This window comes from Giraffa tippelskirchi, chromosome 10, assembly GCF_054371585.1.
Source record: "Giraffa tippelskirchi isolate mGirTip1 chromosome 10, T2T-mGirTip1v1.2.pri, whole genome shotgun sequence".
Classification (NCBI taxonomy): domain Eukaryota; kingdom Metazoa; phylum Chordata; class Mammalia; order Artiodactyla; family Giraffidae; genus Giraffa; species Giraffa tippelskirchi.
The window spans coordinates 122,918,086-122,935,794 of NC_137284.1; the positions used below are offsets into that span (position 1 = coordinate 122,918,086).

Here is a 17,709-nt window from a genome sequence, read left to right on the forward strand (position 1 = left end):
CAGGTGGCAAAGTTTGAGATAACTCTGAAAAGTAACAATGACGACAACAACAACAACAAGTGAAACTTGGATCTCGATTATTTTCTTCATTCAGCTGAGTTTATCCCATTCCTGAATCAAGGCCATTACATAGGAGAAAAGGAGAAAGACAAGATATTTTAGAAAGAATTTGCTTTCACCTAAAAAAAAAATCACACCTGACACGAAAAGATGTTTAACATTGGTAATTATTAGAGTAATGCAAATCGAAACTACAGTGAGGTATCATGTCACGTGGGTCAGAATGGCCACCACCCAAATGTCTACAAATAATAAATACTGGAGATGGTGTGAAAAAAAGGGAACCCTCCTACACTATTGGTAGGAATATAAAATTGGTACATCCGCTATGGAAAACAGTATAGGGGTTCCCTAAGAAGCTAAAAATAGAATTACCATATGATTCAGCAATCTCACTCCTGGGTATATATCCAGAAAAGATGAAGGAAGTTACCTAAGTGTCCAGCAACAGATGAATAGATAAAGAAGATGTGGTACATGTATATACCATATATATATATGTAAATACATATTCATATAATATGTAATATTTATATAATGTAAATATAAATATGTAAATATATGTAAACACACATAAGTATATATGCATATATATGTAAATACATACAACACACACACATTGTGTACATATGTGTGTATATATATGTATGTATATACAGTGGAATATTTCTCAACCAGGAAAAAAAATGAAATATTGCTATTTGCCGCAACATGGATGGACCTAGGGATTATCATACTAAGTGAAGTAACTCAGACAGAGAAAGACAAATAATATATGATATCACTTTTATGTGGAATCTAAAACAAAATACAAGTGAGTTTATTTATAAAACAGATTCACAGACAGAAAACAAACTGATGTTTACCAAGGTGGAAAGGGATATATTAGGATTGTGGGATTAACATATATGCACTACTGTATATAAAATAGATAAACAACAAAGATTTACTGTGTAGCACAGTGAACTATGTTCAATATCTTGTAAATTATAATGGAAAAGAATCTGAAAAAATATAATATGCAACTGAATCACTTTGCTCTACACCTAAAACTAACACAAGTGCCATAAGTCATTGTTTTTCTTAAAAAAATTCTTTAGATACAATGAAAATCTGGAACGTATACTTCAATAATAAAAAAATAATCATGCGTGTATCACATTAAACAAATTTTCTTATCAATAAACAAAAAATATCAGAAAATACAAAAGAAAAAGTTTTCAACCTCAAGATAGACATAGCAAAATACACTCTAAAATGTCTGGCTACCAAAAGTCAACTAGAGTATAAAAGCACTATGTTTTGCTAAGGACTTGAACATAAATTCATTTGCTCTGAAAATGTCAGCTCCTCTAAAGTGTTTACAGGGACTAGGAAATGAAAATTTTAAATTCAAATTGGAAAGCAATTCAATTCAGGTGCTGAGCTAGAAATAATAGAGACACCAAATGCAGGCTGAAGGGGTTGCTGCCATGAATTATGCTACTCCAGCAGCTGATAATTAATATTGTGTCTCATTCATAATGCCTGTGACTTCAGCCAGCTGCCAGCTAAAAACTGGCACTTGCCATCTGCCTCTACAAGGACTGAATCACAAACCGCTGTAGCTGCTGACCTTCAGTATCCCCTAAAAGGAGCTCAGGGTGGAGATCAAGAATGAGGCCCTCTGTGCTCTGGGAAAAACTAGCAGAACAGGCCTTTAGATAGATAGATATTTTCAGGAGAGAATTCATTTTTTTTCTAGGGGGGTGAATTTCTAAAAAAAATTTTATTGGAGTATAGTTGACTTACAATATTGTGTTACTTTCTGCTGTACAGCAAAGTGAATCAGTTGTACATATATCAGTACATATATCCACTCTTTTTAAGATTCTTTTTCCAGATACATCATTAAAGAGCAGGAGAGGATTTTATGAGCCTGATTCTTGTATCTCCTATGTGTTTATTGTTGTTCAGTTGCTCAGTTGTGTCTGACTCTTTGCGACCCTATGGACCGCAGAACACCAGGCCTCCCTGTCCATCACCAACTCCCGGAGCCTACTCAAACTCACGTCCATTGTGTTGGTGATGCCATCCAATCATCTCATCCTCTCATCCTCTTCTCCTCCCACCTTCAGTCTTTCCCAGCATCATCAGGGTCTTTTCAAATGAGTTGGTTCTTCACATCAGGTGGCCAAAGTTTCAGCTTCAACATCAGTCCTTCCAATGAATATTCAGAACTGATTTCCTTTTGAGTTGACTGGGTTGATCTCCTTGCAGTCCAAGGGACTCTCAAGAGTCTTTACCAACACCACAGTTCAAAAGCATCGATTCTGCAGTGCTCAGCCTTTTTTATGGTCCAACTCTCACATCCATACGTGACTACTGGAAAAACCATAGTTTTGACTATGCGGACCTCCTTATGTCTAGAAAAGAACTAAAATCATTAAAAGTGACATCTGCTCCTTGTGCCTAGTGTCCATAAGATGTTACAGAAAGACCCAAAGTAAGTTTTTGGCCAACCCAATACAGTTCCAAGGCCACCTGGGGTTGGGACACTTCTCAGTGCTCAGAGCATTTCTTGACTGCTGTGATTGGGCTCTCCGGGCAGCAGGCTCATCCTTTTGTGAGTTCTGCCCCCTGCACCCTTCCTGGGTCCTTGTTGGACCTGGTTGCCTCTGTCACCCAAGTGGCCCAGTGGCTCAGGCTCAGAGGCACACTGGGCTTTAAGACACATAGCCCAATGGGCAGAAATGGAAGCTTTACAGACATAGGTAAAATGAGATCTTCTTAGTCTCATCCTCAAGGATATTCTCTATCATCCATTTGATTTTTCATCCCTCTAATATTCATCTCAGATGCTACATGATCATGACAAAAGAAGGAAACTCAATGGACATTGTTTAGGAATTTCCTTCTCTCTCTGCCGCTCCCCCCCCCATTAAAATACAGATAAACTGAGCATTAATCATTTCAACTCCAAAAACCTGTCTTCGGGCATCCTAGCCCAAAGGACCAGTTTCTTCATAGGAAAAAAAATATTGGTTTGCTTTCTATGGAAATGTACCTTTTCCTTATTTTTTGCCTTTCCAGAGATCTTTTACTTTATAGCTTGGCATCATTTTGTGATGCCAAGCAAAGACCGTGTGTATCTACCTTTTGTCTCTATGAGAACAAGGCTGAGACAAGGATAAAGCAAGAAACTCTTTAAAACGGATCCCATCACCACCTTTAGAACCAGTGGGCACCCATTTCTGAAAATTTTGTAAGTTCTCTTTCCTTGAAATTTTAGAATCCTATGAAAGATTCAGAAATATTGTGGTCCAGGCTCAAAGTAGCCATCTGTTTTCTACAAAATTTGTCATATTAATAAGTAAGCATTTGTGTGAGCATTAATTATTTTTCCTTTAACTAGACAGGAAGAAAAATCTCAGACTGCTTTGTCACAGGCATTGAGAAAAATCCATGAGAGTTCATTTAGAATGAATTCAGAATCATTGTCTACCAAAGTCATTTGGTGTTTCCTTGGTGAATTTCTGTTATCTGTTCGACCCAGTCATTCTATCCTTAGCCTGTGAGATTGTTACTTGATCGTGCTGATTCTTACAGAGAAAACCCCTGCTTAGGAAGATTATTCAAGACATCTTTAAAAAGGGAAGTCAAAAGGGCAGAGAGACAGGCACTGTGGAAGGGCTCACCAGTTAGCCATCTGGGTTAGATATTCAGGAAACATGAGGGAGGCAATTTGGCTTATGAGCACTTTACGTTTCCTTTGAAAGGTGATTGTTGATGTGCTTGGCCCTGATTTGCACACGATCCCTCTATAGGGTCTCAGTTGTTGGGGTATGCGTATTGCTCTGTAGACATAACAGCAACCTTTTAACGCTTTGCTTGGGGGTGTCCCTGCAATGACTGGCCCTACCTGTGCTGTATGGAAAGGTTTCATGTTTCTCTTTGCTCGAATCCCATCCTGCACCTGGGAAAATACATACCCACTACATCCTGCATCCCCCACCAGCTGCTTTCCTATCACAATATTTTAGTAGATCATCTGATGAACCAGGCACAGCAACTATGGAGCTTCACCCGTACCTGAACTGCAGGCTCTCATCACATCCCATGGTCCCTCTGAATCACTGAGAGGAAACAGGATCTGGGCTGGATGATCTGGGTGGGCCTTTGTATTTTTAAGCTCATTTTATTGAAGTATAGTTGACTTACAATGTTATGTTAATTTCTGCTGTACAGCAAAGTGATTCAGTTATACACACACACACACACATATATATGTATACACATTCTTTTTCATATTCTTTTCCATTATGGTTTATCCTAGGACACTGATTATCGTTCCCTGTGCTATACAATAGGGCTTTGTTGTTTATCCATTCTCTGTATAATAGTTTATGCCTAAGCTGGCCTCTTTAAGGGGCTTCCTGGGTGGCTCGGTGGTAAAGAATTGGCCTTTCAATCCAGGAAATTTGGCTTTGATCCCTGGGTTGGGAAGATCCCTGGAGGAGGAAATAACAGCCTGCTGACATGAGTTTGGGTAAACTCCGGGAGCTGGTGATGGACAGGGAGGCCTGGCATGCTGCGGTTCATGGCTTTGCAAAGAGTCGGACACGACTGAGTGACTGAACTGAACTGAACTTAGTATTCTTGCCTGGAAAATTACGTGGACAGATGTGCTGCAGTCCATGGGGTCACAAAGAGTTGTACATGACTGAGCAACTGGGCAGTCCTCTTTAAGACCTTCACCAAGGAGGCTCACTGGCCTCTGGTCTGTCCTAGTTGTCCCCAAACCAAAGGCCTGCCCTAGCATGTTGCTGAACTTCATAGGAACTGCTTTGTAAAATGTTGTCACTTTATTTCTTCAACTGCCCATGACTTTGGGAAAAGAGACCAACAAATATTCCTTCAAGGAAAGTTTTCCTTTCTCTTGTCTCTCCTTTGGCATCCATCAAAGCCCCTCCTGTCTCAGGATATAGTTACCCTCTGTGGCTCTTCTTGTTTCCGTGCTTTGAAACATTTTCGCAAAGCTTGTTGAGAGGATTGTCTGCTCCCGGGGCCTCTGCCTTCTCCCCTAGAACTGTGCACTTCTCAGGGAGAGGGACGTTGTAGCCACATCAGAGGTCAGCATTTCAGATGATTCCATGCAACAGAGCCTCAGAGCAATGCACTGAGGTGTCAGTTAGGTGGACTCAGTTTTCAGGAAGCTGGGACTCTGGGTGGGTAAGTGACAACCCTACAGGGACAGGGTCCTTGGTCCCATGGCTGGACTAGGACCAGCTCTCCTAATTCATTCCTGCCCTTTCTCATTTTCACTATCTGCTGCAAACACAGCTCTGCTTCATATAGGTTTTTTTTTTTTTAATAAATTTATTTATTTTAGTTGGGGGCTAATTCAGGTAGGATGGGAGCCCTTGTGGTTTTGAGTTAGAATCACATATGCTTCAGAAATGATGAAAATGTACATGTGTCTTTAAATCAGGATATTCACCAAGAATGTAAGACTTCACCAGGCAACACTTCCTGTCACTCGAGAGATCTATCTAGATAAGGGTTTATTTTTCTAAGAATTAGCCTGATTTTTTTTTCCTACTACAGATAATGCCTGGAAAGAGATCTTTTTTTTTTAGTTTTAATTATACGTTTCTACTACTCTGACAGTTTCTTAATTTCTGTCATATTTAAAAACATTGTAATAGTAATAGATAACTCTGGTTTTGAAAATCCAAATTCGGAAAATTTTGTTCTCAAAGTACCCTTGTTCTATTTGTTTCAGCCAGGATTTCATCAGCAGCAGGCATTCATATATTAAAATATTTATGTTTATTTTTCCAATTATAAAAGTAGTGTGTGTATTAATAAGAACTTTGGAAACCATAGAAGGTAGAGTGGACTTAAAAATACTCCATAATTCTACTCCCATAGTTTACATTTTAGTACCTTTTTTTTGATGATGTTTAATATTATATACATATAAAATATATATATACTGTGTGTAATAGACAAATTATTATATGCAAATGTCATATACATGAAGATCACTGTGTTTTATACATATATGTATGGTAATTTGAACATTTGTAATTGAACTATTTAGTAATAGTTCTTAATATTTACTAAATAGTTAAATTATCCAAATGTTATTGTAAAAATATGGATAGCAAAGAGAGTTGGTTTTTTAAAAAATTAAAATAATTTTTTGGACATGCTGCATAGGGGATCTTAGTTCCCAGAGAAAGGATCAAACCAGCAACCCCTGCATTGGAAACTTGGACTCCTAAACACTGAACCACCAGGGAAGTCCTGAGAGTTGGTTTTCAAAAACAGGAATATGGTTAAAATGATGGAGCCTGTCTTAAAATGCAAGTACAGACACTTATGGACTCAAATAGCTGTACATAATATATGAATGGAAGTATAAAAATAAGCATACCAAAAGTCAAGGAGGAATATAAGTAGTACCGATTTACAAAGCACTTTGTTCCAAAAGGTCATTTGCAGAATGTGCTGGAAAACTGGCATTGGGAGCTGAGGGCTACCTCCCCTGGCAGAGGGGCGGGCACTTCTACACCCAAACACTGGTGGGGAGTTGGGCCTGGGCCAGGCTCCAGAGGTATAAATGAGGGGCAGGCAGATGGGGCTGCAGAGATTGGGGATCAAGGGGGTTTCCTCTGGGGGTGCCTCTCTCATTCCCGTTTGCCTTCCTCCCGCTCCTCTCTTCCTCTGGCTGCTATTCAGCTCAGCCCTGGGAGCTGGAGAACAGGAAAGGGGGGGGCTTCCCTTCTGTCTCTCCTTTCATCATGTCCTCTCTTCCTCCCTCTCCCCTCTTTCTACCAGGTATGCTTTCAGGAGACTAGATGCTCCTGGCCTGGGTCAGAACCAAGGAAGAATAAGAATGGTGACAGGTGAGGGTGGGCTTGAGTGTGTAGGTAGGTTAGCAGGGTGTGGGCCAGGAAGGAGACCCTCTTGGGCTTTAGAGGGAAAAGTGAAAGTCACTGAAAGTGAAAGTGGCTCAGTCGTGTTCGACTCTTTGTGACCCCATGGACTGTAGCTTGCCAGGTTACTCTGTCCATGGGATTCTCCAGGCAAGAAGAATACTGGAGTGGATTGCCATTCCCTTCTCCATGGGATCTTCCCAACCCAGGGCTCGAACCCAGGTCTGCATTGCAGGCGGGTTCTTTACCAGCTGAGCCAGAGTTGTATGTATGCAAACAGCCACTGACCTACAAGGGGCGTCTATGCCTTGTGTGGACAATCCAACCACATCACCTTAATTAAAATCCTTGTTACATCAGTTGATAGACAAATCAGTAGGTACATCCAGCTCTAGGAGGTGAAAGGAAAGAAAAGGAAAAAGCTAATTCTACAAGGTACAGGGCATTGAGATAGTCTTGTTGAGGCAATTTCCTTGGTGGTTCAATGGTTAATATTCTGCACTCCCAGTGCAGGCAGCCCAGGTCCAATTCCTGGTTGGGGACCTAGATCTCACATGCTGCAACTAGGAAATCCCACATGCCACAGCTAAGGTCCAGCCCGGCCAAATAATTAAATATATAAATTATTTTTTTTAAAAAAGAAGTTGAGTACACATGGGAATTCTCACAAACTTAGAAAAAAGTGACTCATACCATACACATGCACTTAGGAAATTTTAATATTTGTTCCTCCTCAGTGATTCTTATGCCTCCAACCTGAATATCATTTTCTTTTTAAGAGATTCTGGTATGTGCTATCTTTTTCAGATTTAACCTTCTTATTCATATGTGTTTATTGTTCTGCTGGGCCAGATAACACCAAGTAATGAAATTTATCCAGACCCAACATCCCAGACTGCATGATGGGCAACCCTTCTGTTGTGTCACCAAGTATCAGAAAATGTCATACCAGGATAGTAGGAGAGAAAGTTAAACAAAACACTATATTATTTCCAGATTACCTCGAGGGTGGAAGGAAGGCCAGGAGCAAGTGATGATAAGGCTGAATAGTGAAATTATAGTACTTTGGGGAAAGAGGTTCACTGGCAAAGGTGAATGAAGACAGACATAGAAAATGGAAAAATAATCGAAATCAGGCATAAACAGAGAATAACTCTTTTTTAAGTGCCCACAATGTGATGAATGCTATTCCAAAGAGAGGCTAGAAAGTATGAAGAAATTATGTCAAGTACATCTTTCTAAATGATTTGGTTGGTTAAGTGATTTTAAAAAGAAGAAAGGTCTTCTTTTCAAAAAGAAGAAAAATTTAAAAGAATTAACTGAGCCTCAATTTCAACACAAGATTTTGTTCTTGGCCAGAACACTGAAGTGAGTAAGTCAAGTTCTAAAGCAGTAAGACCTTGGGAAAGGCCTGGAGAACAGTACTGAAAAGTCCACAAAGGTGGGTTGCTCCTGAGGCAACAGAAGAGGCCTCCTGGGCCCAGAGGCAGTTGCCATGGCCCATTATTGGGTCTTGGCACTGTACATCTATAAATTCAGTCTCGTTTGTGCCAAGAGCCAGAGCATGTGCAGAATTGCCATAAACAAAACTCCCAAGACAACAATGAGAGGGAATCTCTTGTATTAGTCTTTTTTTTAAAAAAGAAATTTTATTTCTTTATTTGGCTACATTGGGGCTTAGAAGGTATTTGGGATCCTAATTTCCCAACCAGGCGTCCAGCCCACATCCTCTGCTTTGGAAGGTGGATTCTTAACCACTGGAGCACAAGGCAAGTCCCTGGTATTAATCTTTATCAAATCCTGTGTCTGTCCCACTGGATGAAAGGCTTTTGTCAGCTGATCTTATGGTATCAGGGAGTTGATGACACCCAGGAAGCCCAAAGACCCTAGAAGTCACCTAGAAGCAAGGGCACCCAATTTAACTGGATGATTTTAAGGGTTCCCTCTGCACCCCCAAGGGGTACAAGAGAAAATCCTGGGCCCTGACCTGCTTTTCACATTTTGTTACATTTTCTTTCTCCAGATTATCTAGAGCCGTTTTCTTTTCTGTTTGGTCATTTATTTTGCCTCTTAGCCAGGTTTTTCCTGATTCTTCTTGGGGAGTGGCATGCTTTTTAAAAAGCACATTTGAACACATCTGTATTGTTTTTACTAGTTAACTCTTAGGTGAGAGACTGAGCATGCCTAATCCCCAACAACAGGCGTGGATGGGTGATCACAGAGGGTCCTTGGACGATGTACCTTCTTTAAGGGAGGGAGCAGGCTGAGCAGAGTTCAGGGTTGCTTCTGCGCTGTCTGGTGTGTGTCTGAATTTATAGGAACTATGACTAAAACTCTACAAATACTCTTGCTTTCCTCCCTACTGTTTTCACTCAGTTCAGTTCAGTCACTCAGTCATGTCTGACTCTTGGCAACCCCATGAACCACAGCACGCCAGGCCTCCCTGTCCATCACCAACTCCCAGAGTTTACCCAAACTCATGTCCATTGAGTGGTGATGCCATCTAACCATCTCATCCTCTGTCGTCCCCTTCTCCTCCTGCCTTCAATCTTTCCAACATCAGGGTCTTTTCAAATGAGTCAGCTCTTTGCATCGGTGGCCAAAATATTGGAGTTTCAGCTTCAACATCCTTCCAGTGAAGACCCAGGACTGATTTCCTTTAGGATGGACTGGTTGGATCTCTTGCAGTCCAAGGGACTCTTAAGAGTCTTCTCCAACACCACAGTTCAAAAGCATTAATTCTTCTGCACTCAGCTTTCTTTGTTGTCCAACTCTCACATCCATACATGACCACTGGAAAAACCATAGCCTTGACTAGACAGACCTTTGTTGACAAAGTAATGTCTTTGCTTTTTAATATGCTGTCTAGGTTGGTCAAAACTTTCCTTCCAAGGAGTAAGCGTCTTTTAATTTCATGGCTGCAATCACCATCTGCAGTGATTTTGGAGCCCCCCAAAACAAAGTCAATGGCAACTCACTCCAGTACTCTTGCCTGGAAAATCCCATGGACGGAGGAGCCTGGCAGGCTGCAGTCCATGGGGTCGCTGAGAGTCAGACACAACTGAGCGATTTCACTTTCACTTTTCACTTTCACGCATTGGAGAAGGAAATGGCAACCCACTCCAGTGTTCTTGCCTGGAGAATCCCAGAGACGGGGGAGCCTGGTGGGCTGCCGTCTATGGTGTTGCACAGAGTCGGACACGACTGAAGCGACTTAGCAGTAGCAGTAGCAAAATAAAGTCTGACACTGTTTCCACTGTCTCCCCTTCTATCTGCCCTGAGGTGATGGGACCGGATGCCATGATCTTAGTTTTCTGAATGTTGAGCTTTTAAGGCAACTTTTTTGCTCTCCTCTTTCACTTTCATCAGGAGGCTCTTTAGTTCTTCACTTTCTGCCATAAGGGTGGTGTCATCTGAATATCTGAGGTTATTGATATTTCTCCCAGCAATCTTGATTCTAGCTTGTGCTTCATCCAGCCCAGCATTTCTCATGAAGTGCTCTGCATGTAAGTTAAATAAGCAGGGTGACAATATACAGCCTTGATGTACTCCTTTTCCTACTTGGAACCAGTCTATTGTTCCATGTCCAGTTCTAACTGTTGCTTCCTGACCTGCATACAGATTTCTCACATATATGTATATATGTTTTTCACTCAGTCCTCCTTTAAACAACTATCTGTGTTGCTCTAGTCACATTTACTTTATTGCTTCTACGTGCATGTGTCCTATTTCCTTATCTATTCTTTTGTGATGGACTTCTAAGTATCTTCCAAATTCCCATGACTGCAAATAACTCTGAGATAAAGATCCTGATGTGCTTAAGAGCTGATTCATCACAGTCTCTTGGGGCATATCCTGAAAGAGGGATTTCTGGATCCCAGAGAATGAGCATATGTAAACTCCAGAGTAATGTGTAAACTCTCCTTATACTTACCTACACTGCCAACAAATGCTTTTTCCCTTCACTGTATACTGCAATCTATATAGAAGCATGTGGAAACCCACTTTCTAGAATGGAGCCCATGGTTGTCCGATGTGAATATCAGTGTGACTCCTCCAGACTGGAGTCATGATTAGACTCAGGCCAGTTGAGTCTGTAGGTGGGGTCAAGCGACCTCAGCCAAAGGAGATCGTGTGCTTGAGGCAGGTTTCTCACCCTGGCTGTCTAGACCCATCAAGAGGCATTTAGGCTCCAGTATCTGCATCTGTCACAAGCAACTCCTCATCACACCTTGACCTTCCCAGTGATTGTGCTACACATCACAGTGTGAGAATCATCAGTTTAAGTCAAGCTTTGATAGAACAGAGATAGTCAGATGAGGTGGACCATTAAGCCATTCACTTTCCTTCATCAACAACCTCATCTGCATCATCACCTAATGTTAATAGCATTAAGAACAAAAAAGTTATTGAGTTTCTTTCCCTGTGGCAGGCACCATATGACATCCCTTACAACACAGTCCTATTTAATTGTTTTGAGAAACCTACCCCAGGGTACAACCACCACTTCAGAGATACAGGGCCCTGCCAGGGAGATACAGGTCTCACATAGACCAGGAAGACAGCAGGCTCCTGGGACCCTGTGGTCTGGCTTCCCTTCCCTCAGTACTGCCTTTGATGAGCTCCCTCTGATATGGGGGTTTGTGGGCCTGCAAACATCTCTCTCTTGAGGTCAGCACTGCAGGGAGTGAATGGAGGAGGACTGTACAGAGGGACTAGCTAAAATTTGATGCTGTCACAATGGAGGCTGGGGAGCCTGATACAGCGGTGGTTCTTCATAACTGCCCAACATGGGGCATTGGGGCCATGTCTCTGAGCCCTTTTTTTTTCTTTGGTTAGCGGTGTGATCTACTCCCAAAGAGGGACATCACTTTAAGGGAGAGAGGCTTGTGTCAGGGCTGGGCAGTAAAGTGTAAAGGCAGATTTTTTTCAAGCACATTTTATTCTAAGCACATTTATGTTTCAATCATTAGAGAAATGATGAAGGTTTGGCTTTTGAACAGAAAGATCCTCTAGCCCAATGCCCTGATTTTGCAGAAAGAGAATGGAGGTCAAGAGTGGTCATCACCTGCCCAAGACCTCACAGGCAGCAGAGGCAGGAAGGATATGACTGGGTGAGGCAGGCTGGGCTTGCAGGTCTGCTCTGCCAAGTGTTCTTGGGTGAGTCACGTCCCCTCTGGACCACAAAGACAGAAACACTGGCCCTCTGGAGCTGCTTCAGGGACTGAGTCCAGAGTGGTCAATCCCTCTTTCCCTTTCTGATTTCCAGGCTCCTTCTGCTGCCCTGAGGCTGTCCCATTCATTAATGCGGATGGAGTGCCTTCTCAGGAAGTCAGATCCTTTCAGTTCAGTTCAGTCACTCAGTCGTGTCCAACTCTTTGTGACCCCATGAACTGCAGCACACCAGGCTTTCCTGTTCATCACCAACTCCTGGCGCTTACTCAAACTCATGTCCATCAAGTCAGTGATGACATCCAATCATCTTATCCTCTGTCGTCCCCTTCTCCTCCTGCCTTCAGTCTTTCCCAGCATCAGGGTCTTTTCAAATGAGTCAGTTTTTCACATCAGTGGCCAAAGTATTGGAGTTTCAGCTTCAGCATCAGTCCTTCCAATGAATATCCAGGACTGATTTCCTTTAGGATGGACTGGTTGGATCTCTTGCAGTCCAAGGAACTCTCAAGAGTCTTCTCCAACACCACAGTTCAAAAGCATCAATTCTTCGGTGCTCAGCTTTCTTTATAGTCCAACTCTCACATCCACACATGACTACTGGAAAAACTATAGCTTTGACTAGACAACCTTTGTTGGCAAAGTAATGTCTCTGCTTTATTATTTAGGATTATTTAGGATTCTTCTCTATTTGACGTGTAAGCTCAGGCACTTCAGTTGTGTCCAACTCTTTGTGACCCAATGGACTATAGCCCGCTAGGCTCCTCTGTCCATGGGATTCTCCAGGCAAGAATACTGGAGCGGGTTGGCATTACCTTCTCCAGGGGATCTTCCGCACCCAGAGATGGAACCCGGATCTCCTGCACTGCAGGCAGATTCTTGACTGCTGAGCCACTGGGGAAGCCGTCTCTATTTGGACCTGTAATAATTTGTCATAAACCAGAAAAAGTTCTGACACTCTTTCAAATGCCAGAGAGGTGGAAATCACCTGACACATTTGCAGGAACTGACTCATTACACCATAAATACCCCAAATAGCCAAATCTTTTAGAAATACCATGATTGAAGACTTTTTCATTGTTGGCCTCTTCCAAAGAGAAGTAATTGATTTTTAATTGCGATTAGGATGGGATATCTGGATTAACATTTAAAAGTGTGTCAGACCTGACAAAGTGAGCTCTCTTACAAGATCTCTGGCTGTATCTGCCGTTTTTCTAGGACAGAAATATTGGGATACATCTAGCCACCTGTTTGCATTCAGGAAGGCACGACTTGTTTTTACCTGTACGGACCACACGGGGGCGCTTAAGGCCTTTTCTGCGTGGTCTAGTCGCTCTTCTAAGACTCACGGCAGCAGCTCCAGGACCAGAAGCACGTTTCAACCAAATGGGTGACCCTTCTTCTGACAAGACCACCAAATGTGGTCATTTGTAGCGGCCCGTGTCACTAAAAATCAGTGTCAATTTAAAGATACGTAGGAAGACAAAGCAGATATTGCAAAGATTGCCTTGTGGAAATGACCTGTGTGGAACAGGTCATCTTTGAAGCTGAAGACAATTCATAAGTGCGTCCCAGACTGCATATGTTCTGTTTTTACAGGATCAGTAAGTAGAATATATTGCCAAGTTTGGAAGGGGGAAAAGACTCTATTTTATAAGGGTTCTTGAGCTCTTTTAAAACTTTTTAAATTAAAATATCCAACATATACAGAGAAAACATTACAGTGAACCTTATGGACCACTACTTATTCATGTAAATCCTCTGCAACTGTAATTATCAATACCTGGGCAATCTTTTTTTCAGCTACACTTTCTTCAGTGTTATTTTGAACCCACATCCAGACCAAACCTTCTCATTTCATCTGAATATTTTGTTATGTACCTCTGTAAGAGAATCATAATACTATCATTCTACCCAGATAATAAACATTAATTTCTTAGTATTCCTAGATATCAAATGTCTAGTCAGTGATAACAGTTTCCTGATTTCTTTTTAAATTTTTAATTTTTTGTTTTAATAGCAATCAAGCTAGAGTCCGTATGTTGTGATATATCTCTTATGATCTGTATGTCCTTTCTGTTGTTGTTGAATAAACTGGTTCTTTCATCCTGGAGAATTTCTCACAGTTTTGATTTTGCTTTTGACTTCCAATGGTATTGCTTCACATGTTTTCCTATCCCCTGTGATTCCTGCTGGAAGTTTAGAGTTATAGGCTTCAGGTCAGTTCAGTTCAGTTCAGTTGCTCAGTTGTGTCCGACTCTTTGCAACCCCATGAATTGCAGCACACTAGGCCTCCCTGTCCATCACCAACTCCCGGAGTTTACCCAAACCCATGCCCATCGAGTCGGTGATACCATCCAGCCATCTCATCCTCTGTCGTCCCCTTCTCCTCCTGCCCCCAATCCTTCCCAGCATCAGGATCTTTTCCAATGAATTAGTTCTTCACATCAGGTGGCCAAAGTATTGGAGTTTCAGCTTCAACATCAGTCCTTCCAATGAACACCCAGGACTGATCTCCTTTAGGATGGACTGGTTGGATCTCCTTGCAGTCCAAGGGACTCTCAAGAGCCTTCTCCAACACCACAGTTCAAAAGCATCAATTCTTCGGTGCTCAGCTTTCTTCACCGTCCAACTCTCACATCCATACATGACTACTGGAAAAACCATAGCCTTGACTAGATGGACCTTTGTTGGCAAAGTAATGTCTCTGCTTTTTAATATGCTGTCTAGGTTGGTCATAACTTTCCTTCCAAGGAGTAAGCGTCTTTTAATTTCATGCTTGCAATCACCATCTGCAGTGATTTTGGAGCCCCCCAAAATAAAGTCTGCCACTGTTTCCACTGTTTCCCCATCTATTTCCCATGAAGTGATGGGACAAGATGCCATGATCTTAGTTTTCTGAATGCTGAGCTTTAAGCCAACTTTTTCACTCTCCTCTTTCACTTTCATCAAGAGGCTTTTTAGTTCATCTTCACTTTCTGCCATAAGGGTGGTGTCATCTGCATATCTGAAGTTATTGATATTTCTCCCGACAATCTTGATTCCAGCTTGTGTTTCTTCCAGCCCAGCATTTCTCATGATGTACTCTGCATATAAGTTAAATAAGTAGGGTGACAATATACAGTGTTGGTGTACTGCTTTTCCTATTTGGAGCCAGTCTGTTGTTCCATGTCCAGTTCTAACTGTTGCTTCCTGACCTGCATACAGGTTTCTCAAGAGACAGATTAAATGGTCTAGTATTCCCATCTCTTTCAGAATTTTCCACAGTTTATTGTGTTCCACACAGTCAAAGGCTTTGGCATAGTCAATAAAGCAGAAATAGATGTTTCTCTGGAACTCTCTTGCTTTTTCGATGATCCAGCGGATGTTATAGGCTTGGTTAGGTGCATATTACCACAGTTGGATTCATTATTACTGAGCAGTTGCTAAGTAGTGATCCTCAAATTCTTTTTCTATTAGTTGAAGAACTTCTATAGAGACACTGTGCCCCTCATCCATCACATGGCTTGTTTAGATTTGGATCATATGGAAAAGAGGATAAGTGGTGGAAGATTTCTCTTTGTTTACCAATTTTCGCAACCAGTTTAGCATCTGCCAGAGGTGACCAATAAGGTTTATATTGTTGCATCATTACAGATTTTAAACATATTTCATGTGTTTCAACCTATTGCAGTTGTTGTGTTATCTTTGCCAGGTGGGAGCTTCTTCAGGCTGACTTCTGTCATGATCCTAGTCATCACAAGAGCTTCATTGCTGTGTGGCAAGATAAGATGTCCCAGAATCATTTTGGACTCCTGGTTTCTTTGGTGAGAAATGGTATTTAAAGACCATAAGATGGGTGTGCCAGGTGTTTTATGAATTTTACCTCCTGAGAGTCATGAGAAGAAGATTGGGCATCATCAACCTACTTGTAGAGGTGGGTTGCAAGATCCAGCAGCAGTGTGCCTTCTTCTGCCCTTCATCTTTTTCTTTGTAGAGTCAGCCAATGCTGCTGGGATACTGCAATCAGCAAGGGACTGGGGACTTCTCCTCAATCTGGGTATTGTATGCCCTTGTTTCCTCTTGGAACCCAATGGAAACCACCTTGACTACAGATAGTAGCCTGACATGGTGGGAAGAAGCATCAGCATCTGGCTCACTGACAACCTAAATCCAGGTCACGGCCAGCTACTTACTAGCTCTGACCTATGGCCAAGTTATTTAAACTCTTTGAGCCTCAGTCTGCTAATCTGTAAAATGGGATGAATAGCATCTATCTAATACATTTTTAATGGGGGTTAAAATGGATGATCTTTTCTAGCTTAATGATAACCTGTAAAGAGCCTAACACAGAGCCAGAAACACATTAATTTAGACTACTACCTCACACCCTAAAATAGTAAGTTGGGTTTGATCATTTTAACCCAAGATAGTAATTAGATACCATACTTCTAATTAAATCAAGCACCATACTGCTGTGAAAATAAACAACGAGGAAGAAGTCCAAACAAGGGATCAGGTAGGCTGTTTACTGTTCTGGTATTATCCACTAGATTAAGGTCTAAAACTTTTTCTGTCTTTAGATACATTTGTTAAGGTAAATACCTTCCCACTTCTCATCTCCCAACAAATTAATGGCAAACAGTAATAAACCTTCAATTTATGAAATCAGGGCAGGATTAAGCATAAAGCTAAAATGTCATGTTCAGATGGAAGAGCACCAGAGACCAGTAGGTTTCCAAGAGTCTCCAACACGGTGCCATCTTTGTTCCTGTCTCGTCATGTTTATTCCTCTCTGGGAGGATACCTTCTTCCACCTCTGTTTTATCTTTCCAGTTTGACCCAGTGCAGTGATTCCATACTTTCCAAAGTCCCATACTTTTGACCCTATTTCTCACAGTCATAAAAATTCCCAGAAGTAGGACTGGGACCATTGCTCATGTAAATATCTCTGTATGAAACTAAGCCTGTGATCAGCACTCTTATGCTTTTTGAAAAAAGGAATCAAATATCTCAAAGGAAGAAATAAGTGCAAGTAGAAGTATTTTTGTTTATCACATCATCAATATGCAAATAACATATTCTGAGACTCACTATAACAGTCAAAATGAGTTCTCTCAACTGTGGTGCTCCCACATTCTATGCATATGCCTGTTCACACTTACCTCACCACACTGCATTCTTCATTAGCTGAGAGCAAGGACTAGTTTTTTAATGTTAAGTGGCAGTGGTGTTACCTGAAAGCTTAAAGATATTTCTTTGATGGTGGTCACTGAAATCTGTTAAGATTCCTTGCAAAACACTTGTTTTCATTTTAACAATGACACACTTGAATTGTACAAAATTTAGAAAATAATGAGAAGAGAAAAGATGAATGATCATTTAATCGCCTGTATAACTACTGTGAATATTTAGTTTTCTTTCTATACATAATGAAATTTTAGAAAGTATAGTTTTCACATTTTCAGTATTGTGTTTTTCTTAACCTCACATGATGTCATAGACATTTTGTTGTTATGCAATTATTATGTGTGTGTCTGCTGAGTCACTCAGTTGTGTCTAACGTTTTGCATCACCG

General features: G+C 41.3%; 1 long non-coding RNA gene across 1 annotated transcript; it reads left to right on the plus strand.

The window, feature by feature from the left end:
* Positions 1–8,541: 8,541 nt before the first annotated feature.
* Positions 8,542–17,319, plus strand: LOC145524562 (uncharacterized). The gene is made up of 4 exons (XR_014067669.1): positions 8,542–8,752; positions 15,847–15,912; positions 16,129–16,191; positions 16,597–17,319. It is a non-coding gene; the product is annotated as an uncharacterized LOC145524562 (long non-coding RNA).
* Positions 17,320–17,709: the final 390 nt, after the last annotated feature.